Source organism: Neofelis nebulosa, chromosome 18 (genome assembly GCF_028018385.1).
Source record: "Neofelis nebulosa isolate mNeoNeb1 chromosome 18, mNeoNeb1.pri, whole genome shotgun sequence".
NCBI lineage: Eukaryota > Metazoa > Chordata > Mammalia > Carnivora > Felidae > Neofelis > Neofelis nebulosa.
In genome coordinates, this window is record NC_080799.1 from 44,381,300 (window position 1) to 44,404,355 (window position 23,056).

The following is a 23,056-nucleotide window of genomic DNA, read 5'->3' on the forward strand; positions in this document are numbered from 1 at the left end:
ACCTACAATTTGACAACAGTAACCAAAATAGCACAAAGGGGAAACGAATGATCCTCTGGCACCTTTTCTGTGCCGTGTCTGTGCTGGTCCTATAGCTGAGTCTGGAGGTACTGATCATGTATTCCTATTCGATCAGCCACCATCTCTTTATGGGCAAAATCTTCAACTGATCTTGGCAGAATCCACAGTGTACCTCCCGTGAAGATTCAAGTTGATCATGCAAAACTTCTCCATAGTATTAATATGTTTTCAATTCAGAAGACCTTCAAGGCATCAACATCATAATAGAATGTAACAAGGCTCATGGTCTCATGATCCCCTGCAGTAGTCCATATAACACCTCTATTATACCTGTGAGAAAACCCAACTGCTGTGGATAGTATTTTGTCTAGGACTTCCGAGAAAGAAACAGCTCTGTCATCCCTCGACATCCCCTTCTTCCCAAACCTCACACTCTACCAACATGCACTCTTCCTGAAAGCAACGTTTTCACTCTACACCACCCATGTGGTGTAGTTTTCAGCATTCTAGTTGATAAGGACAGCCAGTATCTTTTTACCTTCACACGCAGGGAATGACAATGCATCTGGACTGCAACCTCCCCGGGTTCCACAGAGTGCTGCACGTTTCCCACAAACCTTAAAGGCTGATTTGGATGATGGAAAGTGTTTTTGCAGGCTCGACTTTGTTACAGTGTGTAGATGATTTGCGTCTCTGCTCCCCGGCTCGTGCCTCTTCACACGAAGACAGCACCCCCCTGGGAAAACTTCTGGTTTTAAAATGCCCATAAAGTCTCCAAAGAAAAACTACAGTTTGCTCAAACTCAGCTTAGGTATTTAGCTCACCTGTTCACAGAACAAGGCCCACATCTGGATCCAGGCACTCTCCGAGGCACCCACAATCTCTCACAACTGAAATCTAAGAGCCAATTACAAGGCTTTCTTGGACTGGCTGTCTACTCTCAAAACTGAATTCCAAACTTCTCTCTTAAGGCTCAGCTCAATGCAGGCTTTCAGACACCTGGGCAATATCTGAAAAAGTAAAAAAAAAAAAAATAGTCGTTACTTCAAGAGCAACATTAGCGTTAGCCCAAAGGGATCTTGATGAAAGGTTTAGGGAGAAAACATACGATTTCATGGTGCTGTACCCATGGTCCTGTACCCTCATGGCTCATCAAATTATACCCTTTAACTTGAGGCTTTGTTATATGTAAATTATACCTCATTAAAGAGAGTTTCAAAACATAACATACTAGAAGCAAATGTTGCAAAGTTCCTTTCAAATCCTGAAGTGCATGGGTGATATGAGTCTGTCTGCCCGTGTCTCAAAAATCCCAAATAATAAGACATTCAAAAAATTAATAACAGCAGAGTAAGCGGATCCTGAGCGCACCCTGTCCCATGTGTTCAGCTACATAATATCCACATCCAAGTCCATGAGCCAGAGAGCGATGCAAAGACTGGCAGAAGACACTCCACACCTAAATAGAGAGAAGCTGCACCAGAAAGGTTAGGAAGGTCAGAAAGGTGGAGGCTGGCTGCCTGCAGAATGGGCAGAGAAAGTGAGCCCTCACCCCAGGGAGCTCACCCGGTGAAGACTAATCTCCATCACATTTGGCATGAAACCCCAGAGGGGCTGAATGCCCTTGAGTTGAGATCCTGGAGCTTTGGAGGTCAGCTGACCCAGCACTGGGTGACCCAGGAGGATGAGGGCTAGCCGGGTCCCTGCCTGTGTAGAGAGGCAGTGTCAACGTGGCATTTTACACAATGCCGAGGCAACAGGGACAGATGTATTCATGCTGATTCCTGAGTGTGTTGGAGGACTGACTTCTCCAACAATGAGGGAGCTCACAGGCACCATTCTTCTCCCCCAGCCTCCCAGAATAAGCATAGAAGCACCCACCAGAGGCTGAGGCTGCACAGACACTTGCTACCTAACCCGTTAGCAGTGCGCCAGTCCCAAGGGTTCACTGGGGGACTCACCACACCAAGCCTGCTGGTCTCAGGGCAAACATTCTTAAAACCACAAGGGCACCCTGTCCGACAGGCTGCATGCATAGCTGTCACAGCACGCTGCGTACATCTGCACCTCACCCAGCTGTACATATCCGGGCACCCTCATCTGTCTCACCCAGCCACATGTCCCCAGGCACAGACATGCTCTGTGCATATCCTCACGCCCCTAGCTTCCACCGCTGGTCCACAGCCCCCAGCCACCAAAGGACATCGGGAAATCTGGCATAGGACTAGTGGCCCTGTGCCATTTTGCTAACACTCCTGCCCTGTGCCCAAGTTACCCAGCCGGCATACCACCCCACAGCTGGCCTGCCTGGGTCCCACTGACACCCCTGAGTGTAAGCACAGCCCACAACAGGCACGCAGTCAGTGCAGACCCCTGCAGTGAAAGGAAAAGTAACCCAGACACAACAGCAGGCAGTGAGCGATACCCACGCGATATCCTCCTGAAGGTCCAGGTCCTATAAATGGAGACGTGCACTGCTCAGGACTCCGCGACCTCTCTTTCACACCGTCGTTAATTTCAAGATCAGAAGGCACAGCTGACTTTCTTAACACAGAGAAACAGACCCAGAGAGACACACAAAACGGACACACAGAGATGTTTATCCACAAGGAAAGACCTAGTCAACGTCACAGCGAGAGATCTAAGCCAAAGAGATGAAGTAACATACCTGATACGGAATTGAAAGCAATGATCATAAGGATTCTCACTGGAGTTGTGAAATGAGTAGAAGAGTGAGACCCCTGACATAGAGATAAGAAATAACACAGTACACATCGAGGACACGATAAAGGAGAAACACGCTAGCTGGAATGAACAGAGGGATGGAAGAAGCAGCCGAACAAACCAGTGACCTCGAAGACTGAGTGTTGGAAATGAATCACACTGAACCAAGGAGAGCACAGGATTCTGCCACGTGAGATGAGACTAAGGGAACTCAGTGACTACAGGAGAGATAATAATATTCATATTGTAGGACTCCCAGAAGGAAGAGAATTTGGGTCCGAAAATTTATTTGAGGAAATAATAGCTGAAAACGTCCCTAATTGTGTAAGGGTTAAATTGTACTGTAGGGCTAACGCTTAGCTTGAAAGATAACAACTTTGTTCTGACCCTGAAGGTCAAAAGATAACAACCTTGCTTTTACTCTTATAAATCATACTTCATACTCTTGTGAATCAGGCTTTACCAATGAAGGAAACAAAACCTCAAAAAGAGCATCAGAGACAAGGGCAAGGAGATCCACTGGTTGCAACTTAGCGGCAGAAAGTCTAAAATAATCAACTCATTTGATAACTGTTTCTGACTCATCTGGCAACTGTTTCTAACTCATCTGGGAACTGTTTCTCTGTTCTGTTCCCAGATAACGATAAAATGATGTGATCGGCTTTAACAACTCTGTATCCCGGCTGTTCGGGGCCACGCTCTTGACAAGAGTGTTGGTCCCGATCTGTCGGCCACACTCTCAACAAGAGTGTTGGTCCCGATCAGTCGGCCACACTCTTAACAAGAGTGTTGGTCCCGATCGGTTGGCCACACTCTTGTCAAGAGCGTTGGTCCTGATCGGTCAACCTTGCCTCTCGTTGTAATAAACTTTGTTGCAACTGTCACTGGTGCCCGTAGCATTCTGTTTCAGGAGTCGTGTGGATGCAACATTTGGTGCGTTGGCCGGGAAAGTTGAAGGTCTGAAACAGGGCCCTTTCTGCGGATTGCTCCGCCGACCCCTGGGAAGAAGCTCGGGATTGGGAGAGACATTCCCTTACAGGACCATGATATCAGCATGTTTTCAGACGGCAGTAATTTTGTATTTCAAGGGCAAAAGTATGCCAGTGCTGCAGTGATGACAGACCATGAAGTTTTATGGCAACAGACCCTTCCCCCAGAAACTTCAGCCCAGCACACAGAGCTCATCGCACTAACAAAAGCCCTAAAACTTGGAAGAAACAAGTCAAAAGTGCCTTGGAGCTACCGATCTTGACAGAGCCCTTGCTTCCACCGGAGCCCAGTTACACTCCTAAAGATTTGGAGTGAATTTCAAGAAAAGGGGGAAGTAAGATGCCGGGACAAAAGTGGTTTCAGGAGCCTGAAGGTAAGATACTCTTCCCCGTGGCACTCGGGTGGCGGGAGTGCTGGAGAAAAGAGAGACGCTCTCCTGCTCCAGGAGCCTGTAAATCCGGGACCATTTCAGACCTGAACCCACAAAATCCTTGGAGGAAGACAATGGCTTTCTTGGTTGAATTGGATGAAAGCTGTGAATGGAACATCCCTGCCCATCTGCCGAGCTTTTCATGACTCTAGGACACAGGTGGCTCAAATGGACAATCCCGCAGAGTTAAACCTGTGTTCGGTTTGGGGTTATGGGTTGCCCTCAGTTCCCAGGGCAGCAGAGGCACTATCTGTCTGTCTGTGCCCCATCTCCTTCCTCTACCCCTTTGTCACCAAGAAGCAAGGAAAGAAAATCTCTGTGAAAGTTATAATGCTTCTAAGACTGTTGATGAGATGTGTGACTGCTTAAAGTAGATAAAGCTTGTGATTCCCACCCTCCTGTGACATCAACGTGCAGCCGCTGGTGATGAGGGAAGGAAGGAATCCAAGTTCACATACAGGCTGGGTTGCATAGGTCGCTGGAGGGAATGCCCACGTTGTGCCCAGGCCAGCCCAATATGGCTGCGTGTTCAGAGCTGCACGCCTGTGGCTGGCTGACGGTGGGCGTCCTAACTCCACTGCTAGGCACCGTCACCTACTCCCCATGGCTGTCCATGCCTCTACGCCAAGCCACCGAGGGCACTTTGTCTCGGGAGAGAAGGAGACGCTAAGCCTGGCAGGAAAAGTGTGTAATTTAGAGAAGGAACCAGAAAGTAGGAGACAGGTGTGTTGAAAGTAGAAAAAGAAAGATGTTGGACAAGAAAAGGGGCAATATGGAGGCCGGGTCTAATGTACCGGTGCTGGGAAATCTTAAGTGGGCTGGGCTTCCGGCTCTAGGTAAGAACCAGGAAGGCTGGATAACCGAAGGTGCCATGGCTGGTGCTTAAATTTTCTGGGTTTATATAATGGTAAGTGTGGGGGACTCATGGGGGACTTTGTAAATGTGGACACAGGGATCAAGGACAAAAACTGGCTCAGAGTTTATTCTCTTAGTCCCCCTGGCTCATATCACTGCTCACCGCCATAGCTGGGCCACTGCTATTGTTATTTCTCGGGTTAACTATTGGCCCATGCATTATCAATCGATGAGTACAGTTGTCAAAAGGCGAGTTGAGAAAATAAAAATTAGGATTAGGTCCAACTATGTCCCCTTAGTTCCTAATGATGAATCAAGGGATTGATTCACTGACAAGAAAAGGGGGAAATGTAAGGGTTACATTGTACTGTAGGGCTAACGCTTGGCTTGAAAGATAACAACTTTGTTCTGACCCTGAAGGTCAAAAGATAACAACCTTGCTTTTACTCTTATAAATCATACTTCATACACTTGTGAATCAGGCTTTACCAATGAAGGAAACAAAACCTCAAAAAGAGCATCAGAGACAAGGTCAAGGAGATCCACTGGTTGAAACTTAGGGGCAGAAAGTCTAAAATAATCAACTCATTCGATAACTGTTTCTGACTCATCTGGCAACTGTTTCCCTGTTCTGTTCCCAGATAACGATAAAATGATGTGATCGGCTTTAAAAACTCTGTATCCCGGCTGTTCGGGGCCACGCTCTTGACAAGAGTGTTGGTCCCGATCTCTCGGCCACACTCTCGTCAAGAGTGTTGGTCCTGATCGGTCAACCTTGCCTCTCATTGTAATAAACTTTGTTGCAACTGTCACTGGTGCCCGTAGCATTCTGTTTCAGGAGTCGTGTGGATGCAACAATTGGGCGAGGGAAACAAACATCCACATCCAGGAGACTAGAGAACTCCCATCAACATCAACAAAATCAGGCCAACACACAAACATATTGTAACCAAACTTGCAAATTACAGTGACAGTAAAGAAAAACTCTTACAAGCAGCAAGACAAAAGACCTTAACTCAGAAGGGAAGACCCATAAGGCGAGCTACCCGATTTCTGAACAGAGACTCGACAAGCCAGAAGCTAGCGACATCGCATATTCAAAGTGCTGAATGGAAAAATTAGCAGCCAACAATATTCTATCCAGCAAGGCTATCCTTCAGAATGGAAGGAGACACAGACTTTCCCAAACAAAAACTAAAGGAGTTTGTACCACTAAACCCGTCCTGCAAGAAATGTTAAGAGGGATTCTTCGAGTGGAAAGGACAGACCAACAGTGACGGTTTAGAGACAGAAGACACAAATCAAGTAAAAAATGAATATGTCTGCAAAAAAAATCAGTTAAGGAACTCAGAGAAATTGATTTGAATTGTAATAACCTCTACCAAAAACCTAGGGAGGAGAAAATAATGGGTGCGAAGGTAAATGACCATCAACTTAATATGAACTGCCAAATGCAGAAGAGGTTATATAAACACCTGACAGTGACCATATGATAAATATGCTAAGAATAGAGATAAGGAAATCAAACTATATCACTAAGAAAATAAGCAAAACATGAAAGAAAGGCAAGAAAGGATCAGAGAAAATCATTAGAAACCACAGCCAAACAGGCAGTAAAATGGCAATACGTATATACGTATCGATCATGACTTTGAAGGTGAATGGAGTGAATGCTCCAATCTAGAGACGTACGGTGTAAGAACGGATGAAAAAACAAAACCGATTTGTATGCCTATAAGTGACCCACTTTACACCTCAAGAATGATAGTGAGAGGATAGAGAAACATTGCACACATTAATGTCCAATGAAACCTGGAGTAGCAACACTTGTATCAGAAAAAAATACACTTAAAAAAAGTACGTAACAAGAGACAGAGGAGGACACTATATAACAGTAAAGGGTACAATCCAAAAAGAAGATATAACAAGTGTAAATGTATCCCACAATTGGGTGGGATTTATTCCCAAGCTGCAAAGGTGGTTCAATATTTGCATATCAACCAATGTGACACAATACATCAACAGGAGAAAGGAGAAGGACCACACGATCGGGGCACCTTGGTGGCTCAATCCTTTAACAGTCTGGCAACAGCTCAGGTCATGACTTCATAATTCGTGAGTTCAAGTCGCGTGTCAGACTCTGTGCTGAAGGCTCAGAGCCAAGAGCCTCCTTCGAATTCTGGGTCTCCCTCTCTCTCTGCCCCTCCCCTGCTTACACTCTGTCTCTCTCAAGATTAATAAGCTTGAAAAGAAAAGAACCATGCGGTCATTTCAATACACGCAGAAAGGAGCATTTGACAAAGTACAACATCCACTCAGGATTATAACCCCCTAAACTAGGTTTACAGGAAACATACATCAACTTAATAAAGGTTATCTATGAAAACCCTGCAGTTATAATCCACCTCAATGGGGAAAATCTGAGAGGTTTTCCTGTAAGGCAGGAAGAAGACAAGGATGTTTACTCTTACCACTTTTAATAAATTACTGGAAGTCCTAGCCACAGCCAGCAGACAAACGAAATGGAACTAAACTGAAATAAATAAAATAAAATAAAATAAAATAAAATAAAATAAATTAAATAAAATAAATTAAATACATTAAATAAATAAATAAATAAAATAAATAAATAAAATAAAATAAACAAATAAAATAAATAACATAAAATAAAATAAAACACAACTCCAAATCTGGAGGAAGTGAAACTTTCACACTTTGCAGATTACATGACACTGTATATAGAAAATCCTAAAGAGTCCACCCAATCACTGCTAGAATTGGTAAATGAATTTAGCAATGTCACAGGATACAAATCACTGTAGAGAAATCTGTTGTATTTGGAGAAAACAGTACTGAAGCAGTTGAAATAGAAATTAAGAAAACAGTCCTATTTACACTTGTACACCAAATAATAAGATGTCTATGAATAAATGTAACCAAAGTGGTGAGTGACCTATACTCTGAAAAGTATAAAACAGTGATGAAATTCAAGATGACACAAAGACATAGAAGGACATTCCATACTCTTGGGTCGGAAGTACAAACATAGTGAAAATGTCTATACTTCCCAAAGCAATGGACACAATTAATGCAATTTCCATCAAAATACCAACAACATTTTTCACAGGACTAGAACAGTCCTAAAATGTGTATGGAACCACAAAAGACCCCAATCTTCAGAGTGAACAACCTTTATATGAAGTGGTAATTATGGATGGCGTTATGCCTCTGGATCTTCTGCTCCACAACACGGTAACTCTGGCCTAAGCATTTGAACAAACATTAGATATATCCCAACCAGGGATCATTCTACAAAAGACATCCTACAAACGTACCCTCAAAACTTTGCAGATTATGTAAAATATGGAAAAATCTAAAAATCGTCATGGCCAAGTGGAGCCTAAGGAGACAGGATGACTCTAATGTGCCAGCTGGGATGAGTCTGGGACAGAAGAGGTTCAAACCGAAGCAATCTGAACACAAATATAAACTTTAGTTAATACTACCATATCTCTTCGGGATACTGATTGCGATCATGTACCAACTCATACGACATCCATAGTCAGAAAACAGTCTGTTGTATGTAGAGACTCAATAATACGTTCCCCATTTTTCTGGTAGCTAGAAACCCATCACGAATGAAAAGATTATTAGTAATCATGGTTTTATGTTTGCAACACATGATATTATATGACTAGTTCTAATATTAGTTACTAGTGATGGCCATGTACCTATTCTTGTTGTTCTTACTATTGTTTAATTGAAATAATAGCATTCACGGTAGAGAAAACTGAATGCATGACAAACACTTCATAGAAACATCTACTTGCATACTTTAAGATAATAATGTATGTGGGGCGCCTGGGTGGCGCAGTCGGTTAAGCGTCCGACTTCAGCCAGGTCACGATCTCGCGGTCCGTGAGTTCGAGCCCCGCGTCAGGCTCTGGGCTGAAGGCTCGGAGCCTGGAGCCTGTTTCCGATTCTGTGTCTCCCTCTCTCTCTGCCCCTCCCCTGTTCATGCTCTGTCTCTCTCTCTGTCCCAAAAATAAATAAAAAAAAAAAACGTTGAAAAAAAAAAGATAATAATGTATGTATATACCACTCTATTATGTGGTAGGTAAATTAAGTGTTTTTCTGATCTTCAACGAGCATGTCATTGAAAGGCTTTCCATAAAGGTGGTTATCCTGGATAATGAATGATACTAGATTTTACAGGATATACTTCACTTCATGCCTGAACACTGTCAAAACTAAAAATGTACACACGGCCAGAGGAATCATTGTGACTGGCTCACTGATTGTAAGGTATCCTTGGTTGAATATTTTCACACATATTTTTTATCAGGAATACAAGAGAATCAAATGTTTCCAAATCAAAGAGATATTCAAAGACTGGAAGAACAATAGGGAATTCGAGGGGTTTCAGAAGGATAAGATGTGACCATGAAGTGGCAGTCACAGGCAAGCAGCTTTTTCTGGTCCACTTTGACAGGTTTGCATGAGGGTATGTGACCTGCCAAGGGTAGGTCCTGGAAGTACCAGAGGGAAAGACAACGCTTTAGGGAGAGGTGACTTGGAAAGGGTGCTTCTGTGCCTAAATGATGGCTCAGCAACCTCGCTGGGGGTCGGTCCCTGGGTGAAAGACCTCGAAAGGCCAACAGTAACCTAGACTCACAAAGATCTTAGTAACATAGATCAAAGTACCTTAGAGCCACAAAGATCTTAGAGCCACAGAGTTGATCTTCCTCTATGATTAGGAGATAGTTACAGTGTCACAGGATACGATCATCGGGCCGGCAGTAGATGGCTAAAATATTATTTAGGGCTACACATGTAATAAAAAATGCATACATAAAATTGGGCTTTGGAATGTTAAGAAAAATCACAGGCCCACCATGGAGTTACTTATGCTAAGGTCCCATGTCACTAAACCTAATTTCATTCCTGTAGGAATGTAACCTTTAACCAGTCAGCAAAGAATTTCCTAGCCAGTGCTGGAAGTACATCTCATAGATCCTTGCCATTCCCCTCAGAGAGGCAGTCTTGCCTAAATAAGGTATTCCATGCCCCTAATTTTTTAAAGTTTATTAATTTTGACAGAGAGAGAAAGAGAGCACACGCAAGGGAGGGGCAGGACAAGAGGGAAAGAGACAATCCCATGACCAAGAGGTCATGATCTGATCCAAGATCAAGAGTCAGACACTTAACAAGCCATCCAGGCACCCCGAGAATGTGGACTTGCAAAGGTTAGAAGCCTTGGCTGGGACACAGCCCTGAGGGCACTGGCCTACTCGTGAAGAGAAGGCAGCCATCAACCTGCAGGCAGATGGCATGGAAACAGTGATCTGGACAAAGCCTGGTGCACACAGTGGGGAGATTATACACTCATCGTGGAGACCATCCCTGAGAAGCAGTGTTCACAATGAGGCGACAAAGAGCTAGGACAGACGAGCTGCGTGGTGCCATTTCCATGCTCTGCCCCCTGCCCCCCAGCATAAACACAGAGCCGTCTGCTGGAAACAAGGCAGTTCCCACACTGGCTGCCTAAGCTGCTTACACCAACCCCACCTTCCTGTGCTCTGGCGAGACTGGCCTTCTAGGTCATTCAAGGTTGCCTCAGTCCCAGCGGAGCTGGCCCCTTCCCCAGAAGACCAGGTGAAGCCCATGACCACACCACCTCTCTTGACCAAAGAGTTGTGCAGGCCTTCACTTCTAGGAGCAGCCGTTTCAAGTCCATTTAGCAAGCAGATCAGAGCAGACCTAGATCAGACTCACCACATTCTGGCCAGGGACCCTACCTTTCCCATACAACTGCCCTGAAGGATAGTGCAGCCAGAACACAAAATAGGGCACGCAACACACGCCACAGACACTCCGTGAAGTGTCAGGCCCTGGACAGTGGATGACCTCCTCTTCATAAAACCATTCAACTCACAGGCAGGTAACACAATGAGCTTTGGTAACACAGAGATGGCAAATACTCAACCAAAATTCCAAGACAAGAGGAAGGCATCCGAAATGAAAGAACAAGATAAGGTCATGGGCAGAAAAATGGAGGGAACACTTCCAAACTCATTCTATGAGGCCAGCATGGCCTTGAGTCCAAGCTGGACAAAGACCCCACTAAAAAGGAAAAACTACAGACCAATTTCCCTGATGACCATGGATGCAAAAACTCTCAACACAAAGTGGCAAACTGGATCCGACAATACAGAAAAAGAATTATTCAGCACAATGAGGTGGATTTTATTCCTGGGATGCACAACCGATTCAATATCCACAAATCAACTGATGGGATATATCACGTTGATAAAAGAAAGGATAACAACCACATGAGCCTCTCCATAGATGCAGAATAAACATTTGACAAAATGCAGCAGCATCCTTTCTTGATGAAAAAAAAAACCCTCATGAAACGAGGGATGGAAGGATCGTGCCTCAATATGAGAATGTCCAGATACCAAAGTCCCACAGCTAATAACATCTTCAATGGGGAAAACGTGAGAGCTTTCCCCCTAAGGGCAGGAACACGACAGGGATGTCCATTCTCAGCACTGTTATTCACCATTCTGTTGGAAGTCCCAGCCTCAGCAATCAGACGACAGAAAGTAATACACACTGTCCAAGTTGGCAAGGAGGGTTCAAGCTTTCCCCCTCACAGATATGATGCTCTCCGTGGAAAATCCAAACGACTCCACCAAAAAATTTCTAGGACTGATACAGGAATTCAGGAAAGTCTCAGAATATAAAATCAATATGCAGAAGTTGATTGCATTTCGATTCACCAGTAATGAATCAACAGAAAGAAAATTAAGGAATTGATCTCACTTACAACCGCACTGAAAAGCATAAAATACCCAGGGATAAATCTAACCAAAGAGGTAAAAGATCAGTACATTAAAACAATAGAGGGGCGCCTGGTTGGCTCAGTCGGTTAAGTGCCCACTTCGGTTCAGGACATGATCCCGCCTTTGTGGGTTTGAGTCCTGTGACGGGCTCTGTGCTGACAGCTTGGAGCCTGGAGCCTGCTTCAGATTCCGTGTCTCCCTCTCTCTACCTCTCCCCTGCTCATGGGCTCTTGCTCGCTCCCTCACTCTCTTCAAAATAAATAAACACTAAAAAAATTAAAAGAACAAACCATACAACATCTATGAAAGAAGGTGAAGAAGTCACAAAGAAATAGAAAAACATCCCATGCTCATGGATTAGAAGAACAAATATGGTGAAAATGTCAATACTACCCAAAGCAATGGACAAATTCAATGTAATTCCTATCAAAATAACACCAGCATTCTTCCAGAGCTAGAACAAACAATCCTAAAATCTGTATGGAACCAGAAAAGACCCCAAAGAGCCAAAGTAATGTTGAAAAAGAAAAAAACAAAACTGGAGACATTACAATTCTGGACTTTACGGTGCATCAGAAAGCCGCAATCATCAAGACAGTATGGGACGAGCACAAAAACAGACACATCGATCAAAGGAACAGAATAGGGAACCCAGAAATGGACCCTCAAAATTATGGCCGAGTCATCTTTGACCAAACAGGAAAGAATATCCAAAGGAAAAAAAAGAGTCTCTTCAGCACATGGTACTGGGGAAAATGGACAGTGAGAAGAATGAACCTGGACTATGTTCTTAAACCTCTGGGTCTCTCTGTCTGTCTGTCTGTCTGTCTCTCTCTCTCTCTCTCTCTCTCTGACTCCCTGTCTCTCTCACACACACACCTCAAAACGGATGAAAGATCTAAGTGTAAGACAGGAGACCATCAAAATCCTAGAGGAGAAAAAGGGCAACCTACCTCTTTGATCCTGACTGCAGCAACGTATTGCTTGTCAAGACTCCAGAAACAAGGGCAATAAAAACAGAAATGAACTATTGAGACCTCAAGATAAAAAGCTTCTGCACAGCAGAGGACACAATCAACAAAACCAAAAGGAAACTGAATGGAATGGGAGAAGATATTTGCAGGTGACCTATCAGATAAAGGGTTACTATCCAAAATCTATAAAGAACATATCACACTCAACACCCAAAAACCAAATAACCCCGTGAAGAAATGGGCAAAAGTCATGAAGAGACACTTCAACAAAGATGACATCCAGATTGGTCATACGTGAAAAGATGCTCAACCTCATTCGTCATAAGTGAAATACCAATCAAAACCACAATGAGATATCCCCTCACACCTATCAGAATGGCTAAAATTAACATCTCAGGAAACGACAGGTGTTGGCAAGGATGCAGAGAAAGGGAACGCTTTTGCAACGCTGGTGGGAATGCAAAGTGGTGCAGCCATTCTGGAAAAGAGTATGGAGATTCGTTACAAAAAACAGTAAGAGAACTACACTACGACCCAGCAATTGCACTAAGAGGCATTTATCCAAAGGATACACTAACGCTGACTCGAAGAGGCACATGCACTCCAATGTTTATAGCAGCATTATCAACAACAGCTAAATTATGCAAAGAGCCCAAATGACCACTGAGAGATGAATGGATAAAGAAGATGTGGTATATTCATACAGTGGACTATTACTCGGCGATCAAAAAGAGTGGAATCTTGCTATTTGCAACACGGTGGATGGAACCAGACTGTATTATGCTAACCATAATAGGTCAGAGAAAGACACACATCATATGATTTCTCTCGTGTGTGGAATTTAAAACACTGATGAACATAGTGAAAAGAGAGCAAAAATAAGATACAAACAGGGAGGGAGTCAAACGATAAGAGACTGTTAAATAGAGGGAAGCAGCTCAGGACTCCAGGAAGGTTTCTGAATAGGGGTATGGGCTAAATAGGTGATGGGCACTCGGGCGGGGGGAGCTCTTGGGATGAGTACTGGATATATATTTTGTAATTGATGGATCACTAAATTCTAATCCTGAAACTGTATTCCACTACAAGGTAACTAACTTGGGCTTAAATGTTAACAAAGAAGAAATATAGAAATAAGTAAAGACATGTACTACCAGCCAAAAGAAAAGAATATTTAAATCAGACTCTTGGAGTGAAAATGAAAGACCAAACGTGTTACAGACAAGAAAGGATCAGAGAAAACATCAAGAAACAATGACAAAACAACTAGTAGAATGTCACTAAATATATACCTATCAGTAATTACTCCGAATGTCAATTGACTACATGCTCCAATCAAAAGACAAGGATAGGGTAAACAAACAAAAAAAATAAATAAAGAAACAAAACCAAAAAGACACAAGGCATATCTAGATGCTGCCTACCAAGCCTTATTTGGACGTATGTCACCTGCACATTTATTTTTTTTTTTTTAATTTTTTTTTTCAACGTTTTTTATTTATTTTTGGGACAGAGAGAGACAGAGCATGAACGGGGGAGGGGCAGAGAGAGAGGGAGACACAGAATCGGAAACAGGCTCCAGGCTCCGAGCCATCAGCCCAGAGCCCGACGCGGGGCTCGAACTCACGGACCGCGAGATCGTGACCTGGCTGAAGTCGGACGCTCAACCGACTGCGCCACCCAGGCGCCTCACCTGCACATTTAAAAGGAGGGAATGAAAAAACATTTATCATGAAAACAATGTCAAAAGAAAGCCAGTAGCAAAACTTGTATTAGGCAAAATAAACTTTAAAACCGAGAGTGTAGTTTGGTACCCTTTGGGTCAATACCTAGTAGTAAAATTGCATGCACCCAATATTTATAGCAGCATTATCAACAGTAGCCAAACTATGGAGAAAGCCCAAGTAACCATCAACTGGTGAAGGTATAGGGAACTTGTGGGGTGTGTGTGTGTGTGTGTGTGTGTGTGTGTGTGTGTGCATGTATACACATATGTACTCACGTGTATGCTCATATATACATACATATATACATACATATATACATACGTATATACAAGGAAATGTAACTCAGCTTCAAAAAGAATGAAATCCTGCTACTTGCAACGATGTGGATGGACCTCGAATGTATTATGCCAAGTGAAATATGCCAATCAGTGAAAGACACATATATGATTTCACTCGTGTGGAATTTAAGAAACAAAACAGATGAAAACATGGGAAGGGGGCAGGAAAAGAGAAGAGTGGTGACAAAGCACATGAGTCTCTTAACCGTAGAGAAGAAGAGTGAGGGTTGATAGAGGGAGATGTGTCGGCGCTGGGCTAGATGGCGGACGAGTATTGAGGAGAGCACTTGTTGTCATGAGTACTGGGTGTCGTATGTAAGGGATGAATCACTGGGTTCTACTCCCGAAACAGAGAATGCGCTATATGTCAACTAAGACTTATATTAAAAAAATAAATAAAGCTGTAACAAGAGATGAAGACAGACACTATCTCATGCTCAAGGGGACAGCCAAACAAGAAGATCCAATGCTTGTAAATTTTGATGCACCCACTATGCAATCACCAATATATAAAACACTTGACAAAACCATAAAGGAATTTATAATAATATAACGATAATAGAGGACTTTAACACATCAGTCACATCAATGGACAGAACCTGTAAACAGAAAATCAACAAGGAAACAATGGCTTTGAATGACACACTGGACCAGATGCGTTTAACAGATAATATTCAGAACACTCCATACTAAAATGGCAGAGTACATATTCTTTTCAAGCGCCCATGGGGCATTCTCCAGAAATGATCACATTCTACGTCACAAATCACACCTCAACAGGTACCCAAAGACAGAGCTCAGACCAAGCATCTTTTCTGACCACAAAGCTAGGAAACTTGAAGTCAACCACACTCATACACACACACTTACACCCCCCCACACCCCCCCACACACAAAGGGGGAAAGGCCACAAATCAAGGGAGGTTAAATAACATGCTACGAAATGAATGGGTCAAACAGGAAATCAATGAGAAAATACACTGAAACAAATGAAAATGAAAATAAGCTGGTAAAAATCTTTGGAATGTGGCAAAAGCAGTCTACAATGGAAGTATATAGCAATACAAGCCTACCTTAAAGAGCAAGAAAAATCTCAAACACTCTTAACTTACAACTAAAGGAATGAGAAGAACAGCAGAAGGAAGGAAATAATAGAGATTTTTTTTTTTTACTTTTTTTTTTTTTTAATCATCCCTTCAGTTTTAGAAACTGCGAGGTAATGCTTTATAATGCTTTCTGGAGGTTAGTTAGTTTTTTTTTTTCCCAATATATGAAGTTCATTTTTCAAATTGGTTTCCATACAACACCCAGTGCTCATCCCAAAAGGTGCCCTCCTCAATACCCATCACCCACCCTCCCCTCCCTCCCACCCCCCATCAACCCTCAGTTTTTAAGAGTCTCTTATGCTTTGGCTCTCTTCCCCCTCTAACCTCTTTTTTTTTTCCTTTCCCTCCCCCATGGGTTTCTGTTAAGTTTCTCAGGATCCACACAAGAGTGAAAACCTATGGTATCTGTCTTTCTCTGTATGGCTTATTTCACTTAGCATCACACACTCCAGTTCCATCCATGTTGCTACAAAGGGCCATATTTCATTCTTTCTCATTGCCACGTGGTACTCCACTGTGTAAATAAACCACAATTTCTTTATCCATTCATCGGTTGATGGACATTTAGGCTCTTTCCATAATTTGGCTATTGTTGAGAGTGCTGCTGTAAACTTTGGGGTACAAGGGTCCCTATGCATCAGTACTCCTGTATCCCTTGGGTAGATTCCTAGCAGTGCTATTGCTGGGTCATAAGGTAGGTCTATTTTTCATTTTTTGAGGAACCTCCACACTGTTTTCCAGAGGGGCTGCACCAGTTTGCATTCCCACCAACAGTGCAAGAGGGTTCCCGTTTCTCCACATCCTCGCCAGCATCCATAGTCTCCTGATTTGTTCATTTTGGCCACTCTGACTGGCGTGAGGCGATATCTGAGTGTGGTTGGAAATAATAGACATTAAGGCAGAAATAAGGGATATACAAACCAAAAAGACACTAGACCAAATCAATGAAACCAGGGGCTGGTTCCTTGAAAACAGTAATCAACATGAAAACCTCCTAGGCAGAGTTTTCACAAAGAAGAGAGAAAGGACTCAAATAAATAAAATCACCAATAAGAAAGGAGAAACAACAGTCAACACCACAAAAATACAGTTAGAAGATAATATTATGACCTATATGCAACAAATTGGACACTCTGAGAAAAATGGACAAATTCCTAGAAACACAAGAACTACCAAAACTGAAACAGGAAGATACATAAAATCTGAAAACAGAAAGAAATCAAAGCAGTAAGAAAAAAAAAATCTCCCCCAACACAAGAGTTCAGGGCCAGAGGGCTTCCCTGATGAATTCTACCATCCGTTTAAGGAAGAGGTAATATGTATTCTCCTCGAACTATTACAAAAAGTAAAAAAGAAGGAAAACTTACAAATTCACCTTATGAGGCCATCATCACCCTCATACCAACACCAGATAAAACCTCCACCAAAACCGAAAACTTCCGGGGCTCCTGTGTGGCTCGGTAGGTTTACTGTCCAACTCTTCATTTTGGATTAGGACATTATCTTGCGGTGCGTGGGTTCGAGTCCCACATCGGACCATGCACTGACAGTGTGGGGCATGGCCAGGATTCTCTCTCTCCCTGTCTCTCTGCCCCTCCCTCACTCTTATGTACTCTATCTAAGGAAAGAAAGAAACATTTAAAAACATGTTAAAAAATTTTAAATAAAACTGCAGACCAAAAGCCTGATGAGTATGTATGCACAAATTCTCATTAAAATACCTGCAAATTAAAGTCAACAATACATGAATAGAATCATTTACCATAATCAAGTGGGATATATTCCTGGGCTGCAAGGGTGGTTCCACATTCACAGATCAATCAACATGATGCACCACAGGAATAGAAGGATAAGAACAATATGATGCTTTCAACAGATGCAGGAAAACCATCTGACAAAATGTCACATCCATTCATGATAAAAACCCTCAGCAAAGTACATGGAGACTCAACCTACCTGCAAATCATAAAGGTCATCTAGGAAAAACCCACAACTCGTCTCATCCTCAATGGGGAAAAACTGAAAGCGTTTCCTCCAAGGTCAGGGACAAGCCAGGGATGACCCCTCTCACCACTATTTTTCCACATAGTACAGGAAGTCCTAGCCACAGCAATCAGACAAAAAGAGAAACGAGGCATCCAAATTGGCCAGGAAGAAGCAGAACTTTCGCTGTTTGGAACTGACATGATGCTCTCTATAAAAAACAGGAAAGACTCCAATGAAAATTGCTGGGATTGATATACGAATTCGACAAATCACAATATACAGAAATCAATGTACAGAATTCTATTCCATTTCTGTAGACGAATAATGAATTAACAGAAAGAGAAAGTAAGGGATCCATCCCATTGACAGGTGCACCAAATACCCCAAGATACCTAGAATGAACCTAACCAAAGAGGTGAAAGATCTGTACTCTAAAGGCTGTGAAACATTGATGAAAGAAAAGGAAGAGGACACAAAGGAAAGGAAAAAGATTTCACCGTCATGGATGGGAAGCAGAAAATACTGTTAGAATGTCTACACTCCTCAAAACAATCTGCATATGTACTGAAATCCCTTTCACACTAACAGAAACATTTGTCACAGAACTACAACAAATAATCCCAAAATTTGTATGGAACGACAAAGACCCCAAACAGCAAAAACAAAATTGAAGAAGAAAACTAAAGCTGGAGGCATCACAATTCCAGACTTCAGGTTGTATTAAAAAGCTGTACTGAACTGAGCAGTATGGTCCTGGCAAAAAACAACATCAACAACAACAACACAGACGCAGAGATCAATAGAACGGAAACGCAGAAATGAACTCACACCTATATGGTCAATTAATTCTCAACACAGCAGGAAAGCATATCCAATGGAAAAAAAAAGATAGTCTGGGGACACGTGGGTGGCTGCAAAGCGTGTGATTGTGGGTTCAGCTCAGGTCATGATCTCAGGGCAGTGCAGAGCATGTGTGGGATTGTCAGTCCCCATTTCTCTCTGCCCCTCTTCTGCATTCTCTCTGTCTCTCAAAAATAAATACATAAACTTAAAGAAAATCTCCTCAACATATGGTTTTGGAAAAACTAGACAGCAACCTGCAAAACAAAACAAGACCAACAACGGACCACCTTCTTACAACATACACAAAAGTAAATCCAACATGGATAAAGACCTATGTGTGAAACCTGAAACCAGAAAAATCCCAGAGGATAATTAACACAGGAAGTATCTTATTTGACATTGGCTGTACAAACGTCTTTGTAGATATATCTCCTGAGTGGAGGGAAACACAAGCAAAAATAATGGGACTTCGTAAAAATAAAAAGCTTCTGTCACCAAGGAAATAATCAACAAAACTGAAACACCTACAGAATACTATTTGCAAACGACATCTGATGAAGGGTTAGTGTCCAAAACAAATAAAGTCATACAGCACCCAAAAAAGGAGAAATCCGATTAAAAATGGGCAGAAGACACGAATGGACATTTTCCCAAGGAAGACATACACATGACCAAAGCCTTGTGAAAAGATGCTCAACAATACTGATCTTCAGGACAATACAATTCATAAGTACAATGAGATAACACAGCACATCCGTCAGAATGACTAAAATCAATGAAGCAGCAGGTGTTGCAGCAGGTGTTAACATCAATGAAACAGCAGGTGTTGCCAAGGATATGAGGAAAGAGAAACCCTCTTGCACTGTGGGTAGGAATGCAAACTGGTGCAGCCACACTGGAAAACATCACGGACATTCACAAAAAAAAAAAAAAAAAAAAAGGAAATGGAACTACCTTACGATCCAGCAATTTCACCACGAGGTATTTCCACAAAGAATACAAAAATAATCCTTCAAAGGGATACATGCACTCTGATGCTTACAGCAGCATTTTCTACAACAGCCAAATTACGGAAACTTCCCGAGCATCCATCAACTGATGAATAAGTTGAGATGTAGTATATGGAATGTGATATTATTTAGCCGTAAAAACAGGAAAGCTTGTCATTTGCCACGAGGTGGAGGAGCGACAGAATGTTATGCTGGGTGAAAAATGCCTGTCAGAGAAAGACAAATACCAGGTGATTTCACTAACACGTGGAAATAAAACAAAACAAAGGGGGGGGGGGTGAAGGACACAGTGACAAACAGACAGATTCTTCACTGGGAAACAAACTGAGGGCTTCCACAGCGAGGTGGGGAATGGGTGAAACAGCTGCTGGGGATTACGAAGTGCACCTGGGATGAGCACCAGGTGACTCGTGCAAGGGTTACTCTATATTGCACACCGGAAACTATTCCACTGGGTCTTCACTCACTGGAATTTAAATTGAAAGATAACATAAGGTTAATGAAACCTACCTACCAGGTTTTCTGTAGTTTTCAATCACTTCACTAGGTTGGAAAAATAACCACAAATTTTTAAAAAAGCATGTATGATGTGGGGGACAGTTGTGCCCTTACCTCCGTCTCTGGTTCCAGCAGGACGCAGAAACTGGGTCCCAGCTCATTCTTCTAGAAGGTCGTGAGAGGAGCATTTCATGTATTCACGTCCTAACGGAATGCAGCTCCCGTGCTTCTCAACTTCTGTCAGGGTTTCTTCCCGGAAACGAGCCTGAATCTGGAACCAACCATCGACTGCATCGATGAGGTGATGTCGTGGGACCCCGCAATCCACGAGTCCTTCAGTAAAATATGTCTTGTTCAAATACTGTCCGGGAAGGGGAGGAATGAAACACGGGAACAGCCCAGAAAATGCAAGGGCCTGTGCTGCCCAGCAACCAGCTTGCCCAGGGAAGCCACCCAGCGTCCCCTCCCCAGCACTCAGTACAACAAGGCAGCGGCTCAGGAGATGCCAAGTTGCTGCAAACCTCCCAAGGTCTCCCCTGGGGTGGGCGGCAGAACGCGCTGGAAAGGCAGCTCTGCTCTCTGTCCTGAGGCAGCGGCAGAGGCCCTGAGTCTTCTGGGAGCAACAGCGACCCTTCCTGCTCTGAGGTGTCCTGGGTCAGAAAAGCCGATGGTGCGCCCTCTGCTGGCCATCACTGCCCAGGCAGAGGAACCCGCCCCTCCGGGTCTGTGGTGCTCGAGCTCTCTCTGCTGGTCATCATGGGAATTCCTGCAATGTTGAAGGCCCTGGGGGCTCAGCTGAGGGACCGAAGGTACTCTGGGCAACCCAGCCTGTTCTCCGCATTGGGAAGGGTCTTAGTGACAGGGCCCGGGACACAAAGAAATCTTTTCCTTCTCCTTTCTTGTAAGTGAAGAATGAAACCGAATTTATTAACGTAATGACATCATTTGTAATGCTTTAAGCAATGTTCCCAGAAAAATAGACCACCAAATCACACATGCTGAACAAGAGGTAATGGTGTTGACCACCTAAGTGTCTAGGTTAGATAAAGAATGGTCACCTTTGAGAGAGAGACACCGGCTTCCAGCTATGGAATGAATGAGCCTAGGGATACAAGGGACAGCCAATGGAAGAGAGTCAATCCTGTAATAATATTGTTGCATGCTTTCACAGGATAGCTACATTTGTGCTTAAGGACAACATAATTTATAGACATATGGAAGGACTACAATGTATGCCTAAAACGAATACAACAAATGTGTGAAGAATATTTCAATTAAAAGTCGACATCATTTATGCTATCTTTAATTTCTCTTTCTTTGCCAATAAGCTCTCATTCCTGGGGCGCTTGGGTGGCTTACTTGGCTAAGCTCCGCATTCCACTCAGGTCATGATCTTGCAGCCCATCAGTTTGAGCCCCGCGTCAGGCTCTGTCCTGACAGCTCAGAGCCTGGAGCCTGCCTCAGATTCAGTATCTCCCACTCTCTCCCCCATCCGCAGCTCGGGCTCTCTCATAAAAGGAAAAAAAAAGAAACATTAAAAATAAAAAGTCATTCCTAATTTAGAATCTGTGAAATTCCATCTATACCAGATTCTCTAACATGACCATCTTGATGTTTAGAGCTTATCTGAAAAGTCACTAATAATATCTGATGACACATATGTGACAAGGTCAGAATGCAACTTACAGGGAGCTTCACATCTGTTGTGAATTTACGACATGCATCCGTGGCTTATATTTCCAATGAAATGTGCTTTAGGGATGCGGATGGATGAAATCATGTCCATCAGTCATGTAGGTCAATTTTCTACAGGACCATCATGCCTTCAATTAGGAATTGCCATCTCTTCAAAATGAAAAGAAAGCTGGGAAAAGGAATTGTCTTTGAAGGACGTAAGAGAAGACTATGGTGTTTTAAAGGGTTCACCTACCTTCTGGAATCCTCAGATTGGTTGTGGACAGGAGGATAGCAACCCACGATTTGGATGCACACTGCTCGTTCCAGAGGGAGAATATGGACATTCTTGTCATACACTTTTTATCAATATCAGCAGTTCAACTCTGCCAGGTCCAGACTGCCGGACCTGGGGGCAACATGATGCCTCGTGCCTGGGTTCAGAACACGAGGAACGCCAGCTGGTGGCGGGAGGGGGGAAATCCCACAGGGCCTGGGGCAGTGAGGCAGATGACCCCGGGACACCTCCCCACAGGGTAGGCTCTGGAGCTTACCTGCCAAAGAGCAGCACATTCTCCCTGAAGACATCCTTCTCCATGACAGAACATAACGCTGGGCCCCGCAATTCCAGGAGAGGTGACAGATGCCCATCTTTTCAATTGCAATGGCCTCTGCAGAGCTTGGCCCCAGCGATGTTGGAGTCTTAGAGTCATGAAACTATGATGCCCATGATACCAGCCCTTTCTGCCCCAACACTCAGAGCCACTTCACACATCCCCTCTCCCCTGGCCCATCTCGCCCTGTCCACGTACCTGGACCAGGTCTCCACTTTTCTCCTTGTACTTCCTCTTTGTTTCTGTTTCTCTCTAACCAACCTCTCTGTGTTTCTTCCTTTCACTCTCTCAGTCTTGCCCCAATCCCCTATCACTCATCCAGTTTCTCTCCCCTTACCTGTCTCTTTGTCCACCTCTCCCCGGGCTTCAGGCTATCTGCTCTGTGCATGCAGCCCTGTCCAGGAGCACAGGGCACTCC

The 23,056-nt window shown here is 43.5% G+C and overlaps 1 long non-coding RNA gene across 1 annotated transcript; it reads right to left on the bottom strand.

Moving 5' to 3' along the window:
- Positions 1-901: 901 nt before the first annotated feature.
- Positions 902-22,430, bottom strand: LOC131501029 (uncharacterized). The gene is made up of 3 exons (XR_009256583.1): positions 22,277-22,430; positions 20,465-20,711; positions 902-1,031 (listed from the first exon to the last, which is right to left on the bottom strand). It is a non-coding gene; the product is annotated as an uncharacterized LOC131501029 (long non-coding RNA).
- Between the last annotated feature and the right edge of the window lie 626 nt (positions 22,431-23,056).